This window comes from Oncorhynchus tshawytscha, linkage group LG16 (genome assembly GCF_018296145.1).
Source record: "Oncorhynchus tshawytscha isolate Ot180627B linkage group LG16, Otsh_v2.0, whole genome shotgun sequence".
NCBI lineage: Eukaryota > Metazoa > Chordata > Actinopteri > Salmoniformes > Salmonidae > Oncorhynchus > Oncorhynchus tshawytscha.
Genome location: NC_056444.1, coordinates 63912215 through 63928041, shown reverse-complemented (window position 1 = coordinate 63928041; position 15827 = coordinate 63912215). Strand labels below are relative to the sequence as shown.

The window sequence follows — 15827 nt, the reverse complement described above, 5'->3', positions numbered from 1 at the left end:
CCAACAGACTTACTTATTTTTCCCCATTCACCCAGCGGTCAGACGCCGGGCACCAATCACACCAGGAATTCTCTTCTTGTATTCAACCTGAACATCCGTTGTCACCCCTGAGATGACTCTGTGCTCTACTCCGAAGTTCAAAACATAAAACTTCTGTTGTCCGGATTCTTCTGAGCCCCACTGCAATATTCCTCTGCTCTTCAGAAATACATTTAATCAAAATAAGACCACTCCTGGTCACTCTGACGGACTCCACTTTTCCAAGCGCATTCTTCACCATTTTCGACACCTCAAATGGATTTCCCACATATGCATCCTTACTCAACAAACGCATCTCAACAAGATGCGATTCATTATCATTCACACACATATATTCCACTCTAATTTTTGACATTTTCCTTTTTGTTCCAGTTTTTGATACTACTGTTGTCCATTCAGAACATTCGTCTCTTATGCAATTTTCAATTCAAAACCTTTATTAGCATGAGAAACATACACCATTTATACAAAAGTATGGGGATACCCCTTCAAATGAGTTGATTCGGCTATTTCAGCAACACCCACTGCTGACAGGTGTATAAAATTGAGCACACATCCATGCAATCTCCATAGACAAACATTGACAGTAGAATGGCCTTACTGAAGAACTCAGTGACATTCAATGTGGCACCGTCATAGCAAGCCACCTTCCCAACAAGTCAGTTCATCAAATTTCTGCCCTGCTAGAGCCGCTCTGGTCAACTGTAAGTGCTTTTATTGTGATGTGTAAACCTCTAGGAGCAACAACAGCTCAGCTGCGAAGTGATAGGCCACACAAGCTCACAGAACGGGACCGCTGAGTGCGTAGCGCGTAGCACAAACTGCCTCTGGAAGCAACATCCGCACAATAACTGTTCGTCGGGAGCTTCATGAAATGTGTTTCCATTGCCAAGCAGCTGCACACAAGCCTAAAATCACCATGCGCAATGCTAAGCGCCGGTTGGAGTGGTGTAAAGCTTGTAGCCATTGGACTCTGGAAAGTGGAAACGCATTCTCTGGAGTGATGAATCAAGCTTTCCCGTCTTTACCATCTGGCAAACAGACAAATCTGTTTGGCGGATGCCAGGAGAACGCTACCTGCCCAAAGGATTAGTGCCAACTGTAAAGTTTGGTGGAGGAGGAATAATGGTTTGGGGCTATTTTTCATGGTTTGGGCTAGACCTCTTAGTTCCAGTGAAGGCAAATCAAATCAAATTGTATTGGTCACATACACGTGTTTAGCAGATGTTATTTCGGGTGTAGCAAAACGCTTGTGTATTGTGTATTTTCTTCTATGAAGACCATTGTGTAGAAACATGCAAAGAAAGGACACGCTACAGCATAGGGTACAATAACATTCTAGATGATTCTGTGCTTCCAACTTTGTGACAACAGTTTGTGGAAGGCCCTTTCTTGTTTCAGAATGACAATGCTCCTGTGCACAAAGTGAAGTCCATATAGAAATGGTTTGTTGAGATCGGTGTGAAAGAACTTGACTGGCCTGCAGAGCCCTGACCTCAACCCCATCGAACACCTTTGGGATGAATTGGAACGCCGGCTGCGAGCCAGGGCTAATCACCCAACATCAGTGCCCGAACTCACAATTGCTCGTGGCTGAATGGAAGCAAGTCCTCACAGCAATTCCAACATCTTGTGGAAAGCCTTCCCAAAAGAGTGGAGGCTGATATAGCGGCAAAGGGGGGGACAAACTCAATTTTAATGCCCATGAATTTGGAAATAAATGTTCTACGAGAAGGTGTCCACTTACTTTTGTACATGTAGTGTATGTTTACATTGCCAAAGTAAGTTAAATAGATAATAAACAAATGTGAAATAAACAAACAATCAAAAATGATCAGTCAACATTACACTCACAAAAGTTTCAAAGGAATAGAGACATGTGAAATGTCATATTATTGCTATGTACAGTGCTATAACAATGTACAAATAGTTAAAGTCAAAAGGGAAAATAAATAAATATTAAACACGGTTGTAGAAAAAGGAAGGAAGGGAAGCACTGCTAAGGTATACAGTCGTGGACAAATGTTTTGAGAATGACACAAATATTAATTTTCACAAAGTCTGATGCCTCAGTTTGTATGATGGCAATTTGCATAAACTGTTATGATATTATAACAGTATAACAGTATATGATGTTGTTATGAACAGTGATCAGATGAATTGCAATTAATTGCAAAGTCCCTCTTTGCCATGCAAATGAACTGAATCCCCCAAAAACATTTCCACTGCATTTCAGCCCTGCCACACGCAGACCATGGCTCTGAAGGAAGGTGTTCTTCCTAGCAGCTTTCCAGACAGCATCCCTGTAGAATCTGGCAGTGAAGATGATGATACCGCTTGGTCTTGAATCGTTTTGCTGTTGCTTCTTGCTGAGGCGATGCGCAACATTAATGGTATCACCAACTTTGTTAGTCTCTGCAGGCATAACTTCTTGGCAGATGCGGATAGCCTCTCGTCGCACATCCCCATTCTCCGTCTCTGGCACGCCGTAGAGTCTCAGGCTCTTGTGTATTGTTCCAGATCAGTGAGACGTCTATGGTAGATATTGTTATTCTTTTCCACAACTTATTTTTTCAACTTCTGCCACTCCTTTTCACGTCCTTGATTTCACCACATGCAAACTCCAGTCTTTTTCAAGCCTTCGATAACCATGGTGTTCGCGCCTACCATTTTCTCAATGGCGTCAGACCTGGAGATGATGAGTAAGGAGAAGGTAGCCACAATGTCAGAGTTCATGTTGGGTTTTTTGGAGGGTGGAGGTTTGCGCAGAGTAACCGGTAAATCTCACCGTCCAGGTTTGGCCGGTGTAAGCCGTCACTGTAAATGACTTGCCTAGTTAAATAAAGGTTCAATAAAAAATAAAACTACTTTCAGTGAGCATTAATCCCATGTCCCTGTGCTAGAGTAGTGACTTGAACTAGCTTTGGCTGCCATCTATTGGAAAGGAATGGTAACCACTGGGCAGCTAGTTGGCAGAGTCAAAGTAGACTTTAATAATATATGCCATTTAGCAGACGCCTTTATCCAAAGCGAACTGGTTACATGGTCATGGAAACAGATCATAGAAACATGATTACAATTTTGATTTCATGGATGGTCAGTCCTTGCATCTATCGCTCGGTCTATGAATTTGAGAGTGGTTACATTTCTCCAGCCCCATCCCTCAGCTTTTTACTGAAAGAGGAGCAGGGAGACACTTTATTGTTTCTACTGCTGATTACCACTTACAAAATCCCTTTTTACATCAAAATAATAACCACTGTGGTTATAGAGGGTGCAACAGTTCAACACCTCAGGAGCAAATGTCAGTTGTCTTTTTGTAGCTGGGCATTCATAGGTTGAGAGAGAGAGAGTTGAAACAGCAGAACTGGGACAAGGTAGCACATCCATTGAAACGGGTAAAAAAAAAAACTGTGTTAAAACAATTCCACTCCGATTCCCTTTATGGATGGGTGTATCTTTGAATTCGCTGTTGAATGGCCTGCTCTTTCTCCATTTTCGCAACAACCACCCGCTCCCCCAAAGTGATTGATAGTATATCTTGGCTCGGACTGTGATGATTGTGATTCTGAGCTCTCAGGTTCATACAGCGAGTTATGGTCTTCACAGATCTCACTCTCATTCAGCTCCATCTGTGGCGTATAGGGGCAGGACCCGGTTGTATACTGATGGTTGTGAGAGCAATCTAGCTGGGCCCTGAGCTCTTTAGTGATGGTCCCGGTGGACCTCTTCTCCACCGCAGCACGGGAACACTGGCACCCAGGAGTCAGTTTGGCATGCTGTACTAACTGTTCTTTCCTGTTGGTAGAAAACAATGAAGGCATCTATTAGGCTGTAGTAATATTCAAGAATCACTGCATATACTTGAAATAAACAATAGCCTTAGAAATAGCATGGATTTGCATGTACCACCTCTGCCTTCTGCACAGTCTCCTCCAGGATGAAAACATTTTCAGGGATGAAGATGTCATCCTGAAAAAAAAAAATGTTTTGTTAAGACAACTCAACCCAAATATATCAGTTGGCATTAACAAGCTACTCGTCTTGTATGCTTTGTCCCCACACACACAGCAAACACAAGGACATTTGTTTTTCAGCAAACATTAGCTATGTCAACTTCAGTCTAGCTAAATGAGGTGGAGCTAACAAAACATTACAAAAACAAATCTGTCAACAAAATGTGTTACAGTACTTGACTATCTGAGGTGGAAGCTAGCTACAAACTAGTAACATTGCCTAATAACGGGTACACGAAACTGTGTTGCAATTTTAGTTGCAGTTGAGTTGCTTGCTGACGTTATTTTCTGGGGGGTGTTACACAAAACACTTCAGATGCAATTAGCTAGTTACCTTCAGCTAGAGTTGCAATAAAGTTGTCCAGTGTCTAACACTAGCCTAGTCAACAACAGTCATGACCGGTTAACGTTACTTCAGGCTCCATTGCATTTACTCACGTCGCCTCCTCCATTCAGTTGCTTTCGCTTGACTCCAAAAATCCGTGATGTTCATGATGGTCGGTTGGTAACCCCTACACCATAACCCTCAATTTCAAATGGAGGCGCAAGCAGAGGGCTTCAACGTAGGCCTATGACTCCTTTCCATTCGGAAACTCCCAGTTTCCTCATCGAAAGTGACCTTCATTGCGAATTCTGCCTCCGCAAAGTGCTGTCTGCAGATCCTGCTAGGTCAAGCTGGCATGTCCTTAATTTTCAGGACATGGAGCCACTTCTAAAGTTGTAGGTCCATGGGAAGCCGATGGTAGTTTACAGAGGGATTTTTGGGGGCCAATTCATACAGCCTGGCGCTATACAATGCATGTTTGAATTACAACTTCCTGTTGCCATCTTCGTTGTCCGCCCCTAACCTCACTCTCTTCATTCACTCTCAGCACAAAAACTCAATACCACAGACAATTTGCTGATGCCTGCCAGTGAGCACTGGCATCAGTCGTTACTCTGGCAATTTAAAATGGCGCTGACCGTAGCTCAAATAAACCTTGTCGGCGATCAAAATACTAAATATAGAGATGTTTTTATGTTAAATGCACATGTTTTTAGTATAAGTGGATTAAATACATCTCTTTGCTTAGATTTACTTCCTAAAGTGTGTCCATTCCCCTTTAACATGTTAAAATTCCCAACGAATGTGCATTGACACTCGCGCCACCTTAACGCCAGCCGAAAATAGAGATCTACAGGGGCACGGGCTAGGGTAATAGATTTTGGACTGGGCTAGAATGTCCAAGGACATGGAAGTCAATTCTTAAGGCTTCCATTGGTCAGCAGTTTTTAGACTAGTTATAAGGAATTTGTTCAAGGGAGAAGTGACCCTCAATTAGCTGTTAAATGGGCTCAGTCGCTAAGTAGCTATTGGCCAAAATTGTTTTGATGCAAAATTAGCCAGCAGCATACCACCCTGCATACCACTGCTGGCTTGCTTCTGAAGCTAAGCAGGGTTGGTCCTGGTCAGTCCCTGAATGGGAGACCAGATGCTTCTGGAAGTGCTGTTGGAGGGCCAATAGGAGGCACTCTGGTCTAATCTATCCCAATGCCCCAGGCCAGTGATTGGGGACACTGCCCTGTGTAGGGTGCTATCTTTTGTATGGGACGTTAAACGGGTGTCCTGACTATCTGCAGTCATTAAAGATCCCATGGCACTTATTGTAAGGTAAGAGTAGGGGTGTTAACCCCGGTGTCCTGGCTAAATTGCCAATCTGGCCATCAAACCATCATGGTCACCTAATAATCCCCAGTTTACAATTGGCTCATTCATCCCCCCCTCTCCCCTGTACTATTCCCCAGGTTGATGCTGCAAATGAGAATGTGTTCTCAGTCAATTTACCTGGTAAAATAACAGATAAATAAAATAATATGCCACTATGCGTTTCACATTAGACCCCTCCAAGGACAAGCTATTAAGAATGTTGCAATGTTTGAGCACTAAGAATTTTTCAGCTGCTTAATAAAAATAAAAGTGAGTAAATAGATTTCTTCACAAAGGTTGGGGTCAATTCCAGTAATGCAGTCAATTTAGGATTTGTGCTCAAATTAAATGGACATTTTCAGTTAATTAAGGTATTTTTCAAATGATCCTGAATTGACTGAATACAGTTTAATTATGCCTGTTATATTTTAGTCACTTAGCAGATGCTCTTATCCAGAGCAACTTGGGTTAAGTGCCTTGCTCAAGGGCACATCGACCTATTTCTCACCTAGTCAGCTCTGGGATTCAAACCAGCGACCTTATGCTTACTGGTCCAAAACTCTTAACCGCTAAACTCACCTGCCACGGCTGTTGTGCACAAACACCATTGAGCAGCAGAAATACTGCATTCACAGACACATACTGTAGGCCTTCATTAATTCCACATTTCAGATCCCATCAGCCCCAGGCGGTCGTAACACGTCATAAATCTTATCAGGATTATTAAGTGACTACGGTCTGGTTTCTGTCAGGCTGCAAGAGGCATATCCATTTTTTATTTGATTTGGGCCGATGCATTGCATTCATGTTGGTGTTTATGAGTGGCAAGTTGCTGTTTGATCTCCAAATAAAGTCTCAGGGATTCTAGCCGAACAGCGGGGGAGCTCAGTGAAATTGCATAGGGCCCAATGGATTGGTTTTAATATCAGGCAAAGAGAATGACTCACAAACAATCAAAGCTATTAAGGCAGAAAGAAAAGGCTCCTATTAAGTCTTCTCTCTCTCACTCACTCACACTCTCACTGTCTCTCTCTCTCTTTCTCTCTCTGTAGAATTGAGGCATTGACATCATGACAATGAGGATGTTCATGTTTATGGACACATAATTTACTCCTTCACAGGTGGAACTTTTAATGACAGAAGAACCCAACTTTTAAACTGCTTTTATTGCCGTATTTACTTTTATTAGGGGTTCACAGCAAAGTTTTATTGTATTTTATTAGGATCCCCATTCACTGTTGAAAAAGCAGCAGCTACTCTTTAGCTACTCTTCCTGGGGCTCACAGAGAGAACCCCAAGGCTTTCCCACTGCACCAAAACATAAAATCCATGTGCCTGCCTTTTCAGTCCTCTCTCTCTCTCTTTTTTATATTTCTTAGAGATGTATGGTTATCGCATATCATGTCGCAAAATGATTGGTTGAGGCTTCTTGGATGCGTGACGTCACTCTGAACCCTTACCAAAACACCAAACATGGCAGACAGTTTCTCTCACAATCTGAAACCAGTAGTAACCACCAACTTTAATGGCAGTTAAATTCAAATTAGAAGACTAATCTAACTTTCCGTGCCCCAATAAGATTGTCGCAAAGGAGGGCATGCTAGATATGTACAGTGTTTGAGTCATCTCAACCAATTTCTTGTAAAACAGAATTAGCATTTTGCTAGATCTCTGATTACTACGTTGTTTCCTTTTCGGTCTCCCTCTCCTCCAAACCTACCCACTCAGCCCCTACCCAGATGGTCATATACTGTCACAATCTTTGCTCTCTCTCTCCCACTACTCTCTCCTCTTCTATCCTATCATCTCTTCCTTCTGCTAAATCCTTCTCCCTCCTGTCTCCTGATTCTGCCTCTTTGACCCTACTCTCCTCTCTTCTACATCCTATGACTCGCAATGTCCCCTTTCCTACCGGCTGGCTCGGCCCTCCCCTCCTGCTCCATGGCTGAGTGACGTGTTGCAAATTTACAGAACAGGGCTGCAGGCAGCTGAGCGAAAATGGAGGAAAACGAAACTCCTGAGGGCCTATCATCCTTCCTCTCTACATTCTCTTCTTCTGTATCTGCTGCTAAAGCCACTTTCTATCACTTTAAATGTAAAGCTTTCGCCTATAAGCCTTGGAAACTCTATCCCTCTGAGCAGTATCACTTCTGTATTTTCTTTCCAAAACACTTGTGTCCTGTCTCTGACCAACTCTCTTGCTATCTCTCTCAGAAAGATCTTCTTGACCCTAACCAGTCAGGCTCAACCGAGACTGCTGTCCTCTGTCAAGGAGGCTCTCCGCACTGCCAAATCTGACTCTCTCTCTGTTCTCATTCTCCTAAATCTATCTGCTGTGAACCATCAGATCCTCCTCTCCATCCAACAGGGCTGGGAATCGCAGGCTCTTCACACCCTTGGATTGCATCCTACCTGGCGGGTTGCTCCTACCAGGTGACATGGAGAGGATCTGCATCTGCACCACATACTCTCAATACTGGTGTCCCGCAAGGCTCGGTTCTAGGCCCTCAACTTTTCTCTCTATAAATCAAGTCACTCAGCTCCATCATATCTTCACATGGTCTCTCCTATCATTGCTATGTGGATGACACTCAACTACTTTTCTCCTTTTCCCCTTCTGACACCCAGGCAGCAACACACATCTCTGCATGCCTGGCAGATATCTCAGCTTGGATTTAGGCCCACCACTTCAAGCTCAACCTCGACAAGACGGAGCTGCTCTTCCTCTCTGGGAAGGTTGGCCAGCTCCGAGATGTCTTCATCACGTTTGACAACTCCATGTTGTCCCCCTGCCCAGAGTGCATAGATCCTTGGCGTGACCCTGGACAACACCCAACATAACATGGTTGTCACTCATTCCAGAGGGCCGAGTGTTTGTAGGTTTCTGTTTTTTTTCCCTTTCAATTAAGTACTAGACAACCAGGTGAGCAGAGTTCCTTACTAATTAGGGACCATATTTCCTCAATTATGTACAAGGGAGGAGTGAAAACCCCACACACACTTGGGCCTCTGTGGAATGAGTTTGACACGTGCTCTACAACATCCGTACAGTATCAGTATGACCCTACTTCACACAGGAAGCGGCACAGGTCCTAATCTCCCATCTGAACTACTGCAACTCGCTATGCCTACTATATTTATTTCTCAACTTTCCTGACATTTAAGGCTAGGGGGCAGTATTCGGAAGTTTGGATGACTGAGGTGCCCAAAGTAAACTGCCTGTTACTCAGGCCGAGAAGCTAGGATATGCATATGCATGGTAGTATTGGATAGAAAACACTCTAAATTTTCTAAAACTGCTAAAATAATGTCTGTGTATAACAGAACTGATTTGGCAGGCGAAACCCTGAGGACAATCCATTCATTAATTTTTGTTGTTGTTGTTTCAATGCTTTTCTATGGGAAAGCCTAATTATTACTACCAAGATTGCAGTTCCTATGGCTTCCACTAGATGTCAACAGTCTTTAGAAATTGTATAATGTTTTTTAAATATTTTATTAAGAAGTATTCGTATTCTTTCAAAGTGTCACTCAGAAGGACTCTAGTCTTTTGGTGCGCGTGAATGAGTGCGCGCTCCTCGTTGTTTTTCTCCGGTATTGAAAACAGTTTATTCCGTCTTAAATTTGATTATTTACATATTAAGGTACCTGAGGTTGGATTAGAAACATTGTTTGAAATGTTTGGACCAAGTTTACAGGTAACTTTTTAGTTTCCTTTGTAGGCATGTTGGGCGAGTTGGAACAGGTGTATTTCTGAATCAAACGCGCCAAATAAACAGACATTTTTGGGATATAAAGAAGGACTTTATCGAACAAAACGACCATTCATTGTGTAACTGGGAGTCTTGGGATTGAAAAAAGATGAAGATCTTCAAAGGTAAGTGATATATTTTTGCGCTATTTTTGACTTTCGTGATGCATCTGCTTGTCTGGAAAATGTTTGACGCGCTCCGGTGAGGGGGCACACTTGATTATTTATCTCCGGTATTGAATATACTATTTTCCGTCTTAAATTTGATAGTTTATTACAAATTAGGGTACCTGAGGATTGATTGGGAACGTTGTTTGACATGTTTTGACCAAGTTTATTGGTAACGTTTGGGATTCATTTTGTATGCATTTTGAACTAGGGGAAATGTGGATTATTGAATGAAGCGTGCCAAATAAACGTACTTTTTTGGGATATAAAGAAGGACTTTATCAAACAAAAGGACTATTTGTTATGTAACTGGGACCCTTGTGATTGCAACCAGATGAAGATCTTCAAAGGTAAGGGATTTATTTTATCGCTATTTCTGACTTTCACGATGCATCTGCTTGGTTGGAAAATGTTTTTAATGCTTTTGTATGCGGGGCGCTGTCCTCAGATAATTGCATGGAGTGCTTTCACCGTAAAGCCTTTTTGAAATCTGACAACGTGGCTGGATTAACAAAAAATTAATCTTTTAAATGATGTATGACACTTGTATTTTCATGAATGTTTACTATTACGATTTCTGTAATTTGGATTCGGTGCTCTGCAATTTCACCGGATGTTGTCGAGGTGGGTTGCTTGAGGCACGTCTAGCCCAAAGAGCACATTGTTACAACAGGAGTATAGCCTACCAGGCTGGCATGAAAATGAACCATGGGAAAAGTGTCCTCTATTCACAATTTCAGTACATTGATAACATGTATTTTTTCCACTGCCCGTTTTGATACAGGTGTATGATAATGGTCCATTCTAAATCAAAACAAATTTCACACATATAATATTTAGTATATGTAAAGACAAGATTAAATCAAGAATCGTGTCATGGGTGACAATATTAGCTTGTGAATTCTATATTATCACTTGTGAATGATGCCCAGTTTCAGTCAAGAAAGGCGCATGCTTTTTTTGCGATTTTATTATTATTATTTTTTTTCAGATCATAGTCGCACACATCATGTAGCCTAGCCCATAGGCCTATATATTTTGATAAGGTTTGTCTCACAACTAAAGATGCCAAATAACTTCTTAAAGGGAAGCACATTAATTCACTTTACAACGGGTGTAGAGTCTAAGAGGTATCCATACGCAGCGAGTTCCAAGTTTGTGAGAAAAAAAATTCACCATAAAAAATGCACCTTTATAATAAAAGCATTGCATACATAATCACATTTGTGGGCACGTTTGAGAATGGTGTTTTCCTGCTAATGGAACATTTGCGCTTATAGCCTACTGCCGTGTGCACATTGCTGCGCTTATAATGTGAAGATATAGCCTAATAGTTTATTAACATTTTAAGCTAAACGTTCTCATCTGCTGCGTCAGGCTAATTGCTTAAAACACGTTTTTTTTATGCTAGTGGTTGTATTCATTTGGGATCTATCGCATCCCACCACTGTCTCAGACTATGTTTGGAATATTTATTTCTGGTACAAAATAGAATAGGTCAACTTTTGTACTATGGGGGATAGTAGATTGACATAGGCTAGTGCTTTTGCTGTTCGTTAGGCCTACCCATCTTGTTGGCTGATGAAAAGTAAATGTGAACAGTTCTTCCAATATCTTCAATATGCGCCTCGAAATTGGATAAGGACGCACACAGTTGCGTCCCCAATGTGTCTGTCTTCATCTGTAGCCTGTGAGAAAGACCTGATCACGTGACGGAGAGCCGTGTAAGTGAGGGGTGCTTCGCCACGCAGCCGGGAGAAGGGAATTATAATGATTATATTCAGCCGCAAAAGGCATGGATTTGTTTTAGGGGGCATTACGGCCACACAAAGGGGATGCAGCTGGGAAATTCAAGGCATTATCAAGTGCTTGTCAAATTGTGAATGAGAGACTGATGAAGTGTGTACAGCCTGCGCAAAAAAACAAGCAGAGCTCATGCCTTTCATGCAACTCTTTGAAATCATCATTAGTCGTATCATGCAGCCTTAGAATGTATAAAAAAAATCTAAACATATAGCCGAAACTTTGTATCACAACCAAAGTTACATGCATAACTCCAGATTAAGCATATAGGAGTACTTGTTTGTTTGGCAGTCGCTCAACACAGAATAGCCGCATGTGCACACTCCGTCAAATCGTTTGGAGAAAATATCCTTTATATTTTATCCAGCTATGTTCAATTATATTCTTCATCCTAAATAATGCCACGCAAATCTTGTTTGCTAAATGAACTAGTGTAGTGTTATGAGAATTATGTTATCAATGTTCATAAACTGAACTTCAATTAAACTACTCAGTCTGCAACCCAGGATTTGTGAGAATCTGGTTGAATGAAACAGACAGAGTCCCAGCTTAGAATAGTCAAAACGTTTATTCACAAGAGCTCTAAAAAATCATACAATGCACATAGCCTTTTATAACTCACATTTGGTCATATAAATGCCCCTCCTCTTCTCCTAACACTGTCAATACGGTTTACAAGTCTTCTCCTACAGATACATTGCTTATCATATCCTGCCACATGTTACACAATCTACTGCAAATCTAACGGTTTCGGGTGGGGAGACCTCTTTCCCTGTCATCAGTTTCACAGTGGTCACAAGTTGTCTGCCACAGTTCCTTGTCTGTTAACAGTTCCTCTTTTCCTATGCACATACATTCAATAATTCTAGTCTTATGATTCAAATACATTTCACTCCATTATACGAACTGATGTCGCTCTTGCTGCTGGTGAGTCTCTGATCCACCTCTATGCAGACGACACCATTCTCTATACTTCTGGCCCTTCTTTGGACACTGTGTTATTAAGCTTCAATGCCATACAACTCTCCTTCCGTGGCCTCCAATTGCTCTTAAATACAAGTAAAACCAAATGCATGCTCTTCAACCGATCGCTGCCTGCACCTGCCCGCCTGTCCAACATCACTACTCTGGACGGCTCTGACTTAGAATACGTGGACAACTACAAATACCTAGGTGTCTGGTTAGACTGTAAACTCTCCTTCCAGACCCACATCAAACATCTCCAATCCAAAGTTAAATCTAGAATTGGATTCCTATTTCGCAACAAAGCATCCTTCACTCATGCTGCCAAACATACCCTTGTAAAACTGACCATCCTACCAATCCTCGACTTCAGCGATGTCATTTACAAAATAGCCTCCAATACCCTACTCAACAAATTGGATGCAGTCTATCACAGTGCAATCCGTTTTGTCACCAAAGCCCCATATACTACCCACCATTGCGACCTGTACGCTCTCGTTGGCTGGCCCTCGCTTCATACTCGTCGCCAAACCCACTGGCTCCATGTCATCTACAAGACCCTGCTAGGTAAAGTCCCCGCTTATCTCAACTCGCAGGTCACCATAGCATCTCCCACCTGTAGCACACGCTCCAGCAGGTATATCTCTCTAGTCACCCCCAAAACCAATTATTTCTTTGGCCACCTCTCCTTCCAGTTCTCTGCTGCCAATGACTGGAACGAACTACAAAAATCTCTGAAATTGAAAACACCTATCTCCCTCACTAGCTTTAAGCACCAACTGTCAGAGCAGCTCACAGATTACTGCACCTGTACATAGCCCACCTATAATTTAGCCCAAACAACTACCTCTTTCCCTACTGTATTTATTTGATTTATTTATTTTGCTCCTTTACACCCCATTATTTTTATTTCTACTTTGCACATTCTTCCACTGCAAATCTACCATTCCAGTGTTTTACTTGCTATATTGTATTTACTTTGCCACCATGGCCTTTTTTTGCCTTTACCTCACTTATCTCACCTCATTTGCTCACATCGTATATAGACTTGTTTATACTGTATTATTGACTGTATGTTTGTTTTACTCCATGTGTAACTCTGTGTCGTTGTATGTGTCGAACTGCTTTGCTTTATCTTGGCCAGGTCCGAATTGTAAATGAGAACTTGTTCTCAACTTGCCTACCTGGTTAAATAATGGTGAAATAAAAAAAAATAAAAAAATACAGTGACAGGGTGGAATACTGTTATTGTCTTAACATTACTTCAAACGTATAAATAATTTAGTCATTATCATACTATTACCTTAAACATATAAATCATATGAATTTCTATAACATGTAGCCCACAGCCATATGGCAAAGCCAGATCAGGGCCTAACTTAAGGACAACTCGGTGTATGTTATTCTGTTCTTCTGAAATGGACTACATTTTCATCATATCATGTTTCTTTAGACCGGTCTAAAATAAATAATGGATTTATTGTGATGGTGTAGGCTATGTTACATGAATTTATTAGACTTTTAAAATGTAGATGTTCAAAAGGTCTTCATCAGTGGCTTGTAGGCTATGCATCGAAGCAAGGAGATACTAAGTGTGTTTGTTAATTAACGGTCAATTACCATGAGACCGGCAGTTATTTGCTTGACAATCACAGGCTGACAAAATTGAATGCCTGCCACAGCCCTAAGTGTACCAACTGATATTTAAATCAACATGGTAGTGCTTTCACTGATTGCACATAAAGGAACGTAGTTCCTACATGATAGAGTGCTTGCTTTGTTATCCAACAAAAGCTGTCCTTTCTGTCAACCTGTGAGCTCTTTTCATTGCCCCACACAGCTATATTTTGTTTAGATTTGAAATGTAGGCCATTGTTGCTGAATTGCCCATTCATGAGCAGAGAAAACAGAAATAATGTTGTGTTGAATGCTATCATGAAATACTACATTGTTCGGCAGGCCTGCAATTGAATTTGCAACAGCCTAAATTCATTGGGGCATGGACTCTACAAGGTGTCGAATGCGTTCCAAGGGATGTTGTCCCTTGTTGGCTGGTGGACCATTCTTGATACAAATGGAAAACTCTTCTGCATGAAAAACCCAGCAGCATTGCAGTTCTTGACACAAACTAGTGCACCTGGCTCTTACTACCATACTTCGTTCAAAGACAATTCAATATTTTGTTTTGCCCATTCACCCTCTGCATGGCACACATACACAATCCATGTCTCAATTATCTCAAGGCTTAAAAATCATTCTTTAACCTGTGTCTTTTCTTTCATCTACACTGATTTGAAGTGGATTTAACAAGTGACATCAATAAAGGATCACAGGATGACCAGGTGAATCCAGGTGAAAGCTATGTCATGGAAAGAGCAGGCGTTCTTAATGTTTTGTATTCTTGGTGTATATTTTTTTCAATAAGCTTTATTTCAAATTCAAACCTTGCTGTGTTCTTTAGGCATAGTATGTCCACATCAAGTGAAATGTTCCAGTTGCTGACAAAGACCTATTGTGGTTCGAAACATTGTCCTTATTGAAAACAAATCAAATAGAAGACTACAACAGATTGCAGGTTAGTGTTTTAACCATGAGGCGTTGGTTCTGTGTATTCTGTTAGTCAGAATGATAAAAATTATAAATATAGCACCTCTTTTAGTCTCTTAAAAAATTTGTGTTCAGCACAATTCACACACAATTAAGGAATTGGAAATGAATAGTTTTGGAATGAAGCTGGAAGTTGTCCCCTTCACTACTTCGACTTTCTAAGTAGTACGGGATGTCATCTGGTTCATCAGGTGTTCCAATTATGTCAACCAGCTCCATTCATTCTCTGTCAGTAGGCCTAATTTATAGCACCTGTTGAGCTTATTGGTCAAACTTGACATTTTAAGTTGTGTTGGTGATAGTAATAGTTCTCTCATTCTCCACCCTCGCTGTGAGTTTGGAGGCAATGCCAGTTTTGGTCAGTAGATGGCTCTGTTGTGCCATAGGTGGCCTGAAGAGAGAGCTAGCCTCATGGAGGTGGAAGTATGTAGCTCTGCTCTGGAGTTCATGCTCTCATTCTGATCACTCCATTTTGTTACATCGTTAATAAGAACCTATGGTGCCATCTCTTTCCAAAAGCATGCCCAGGTTTGTTGATGCACTTGGTACTTTATGTGTGAGTGATACAGGTAAGGCATTTTTGTTCTGAACACACACGCCATTACGTACTTATTGAAAGGCAGTAAGTCACTACTGGGAAAACATTTGAACATCCGTGAGTAGAGCAATTTTGCTTTTGCATATGCGCTCTAAAGAGCACAGTGGTTTCAAAAGGAGAAATCCTCCCTGCGCTTAGCCTACAATAGCAAATGTGTGGCAATGTTAGACATCACACATTTGTCCATTTTAAAAC

At 41.5% G+C, this 15827-nt stretch overlaps 1 long non-coding RNA gene across 1 annotated transcript; it reads right to left on the bottom strand.

The window, feature by feature from the left end:
- Nucleotides 1-2187: 2187 nt before the first annotated feature.
- On the bottom strand, nucleotides 2188-5154 carry LOC112232529. Its single transcript, XR_002950664.2, has 3 exons — nucleotides 4494-5154; nucleotides 3952-4011; nucleotides 2188-3837 (listed from the first exon to the last, which is right to left on the bottom strand). It is a non-coding gene; the product is annotated as an uncharacterized LOC112232529 (long non-coding RNA).
- Nucleotides 5155-15827: the final 10673 nt, after the last annotated feature.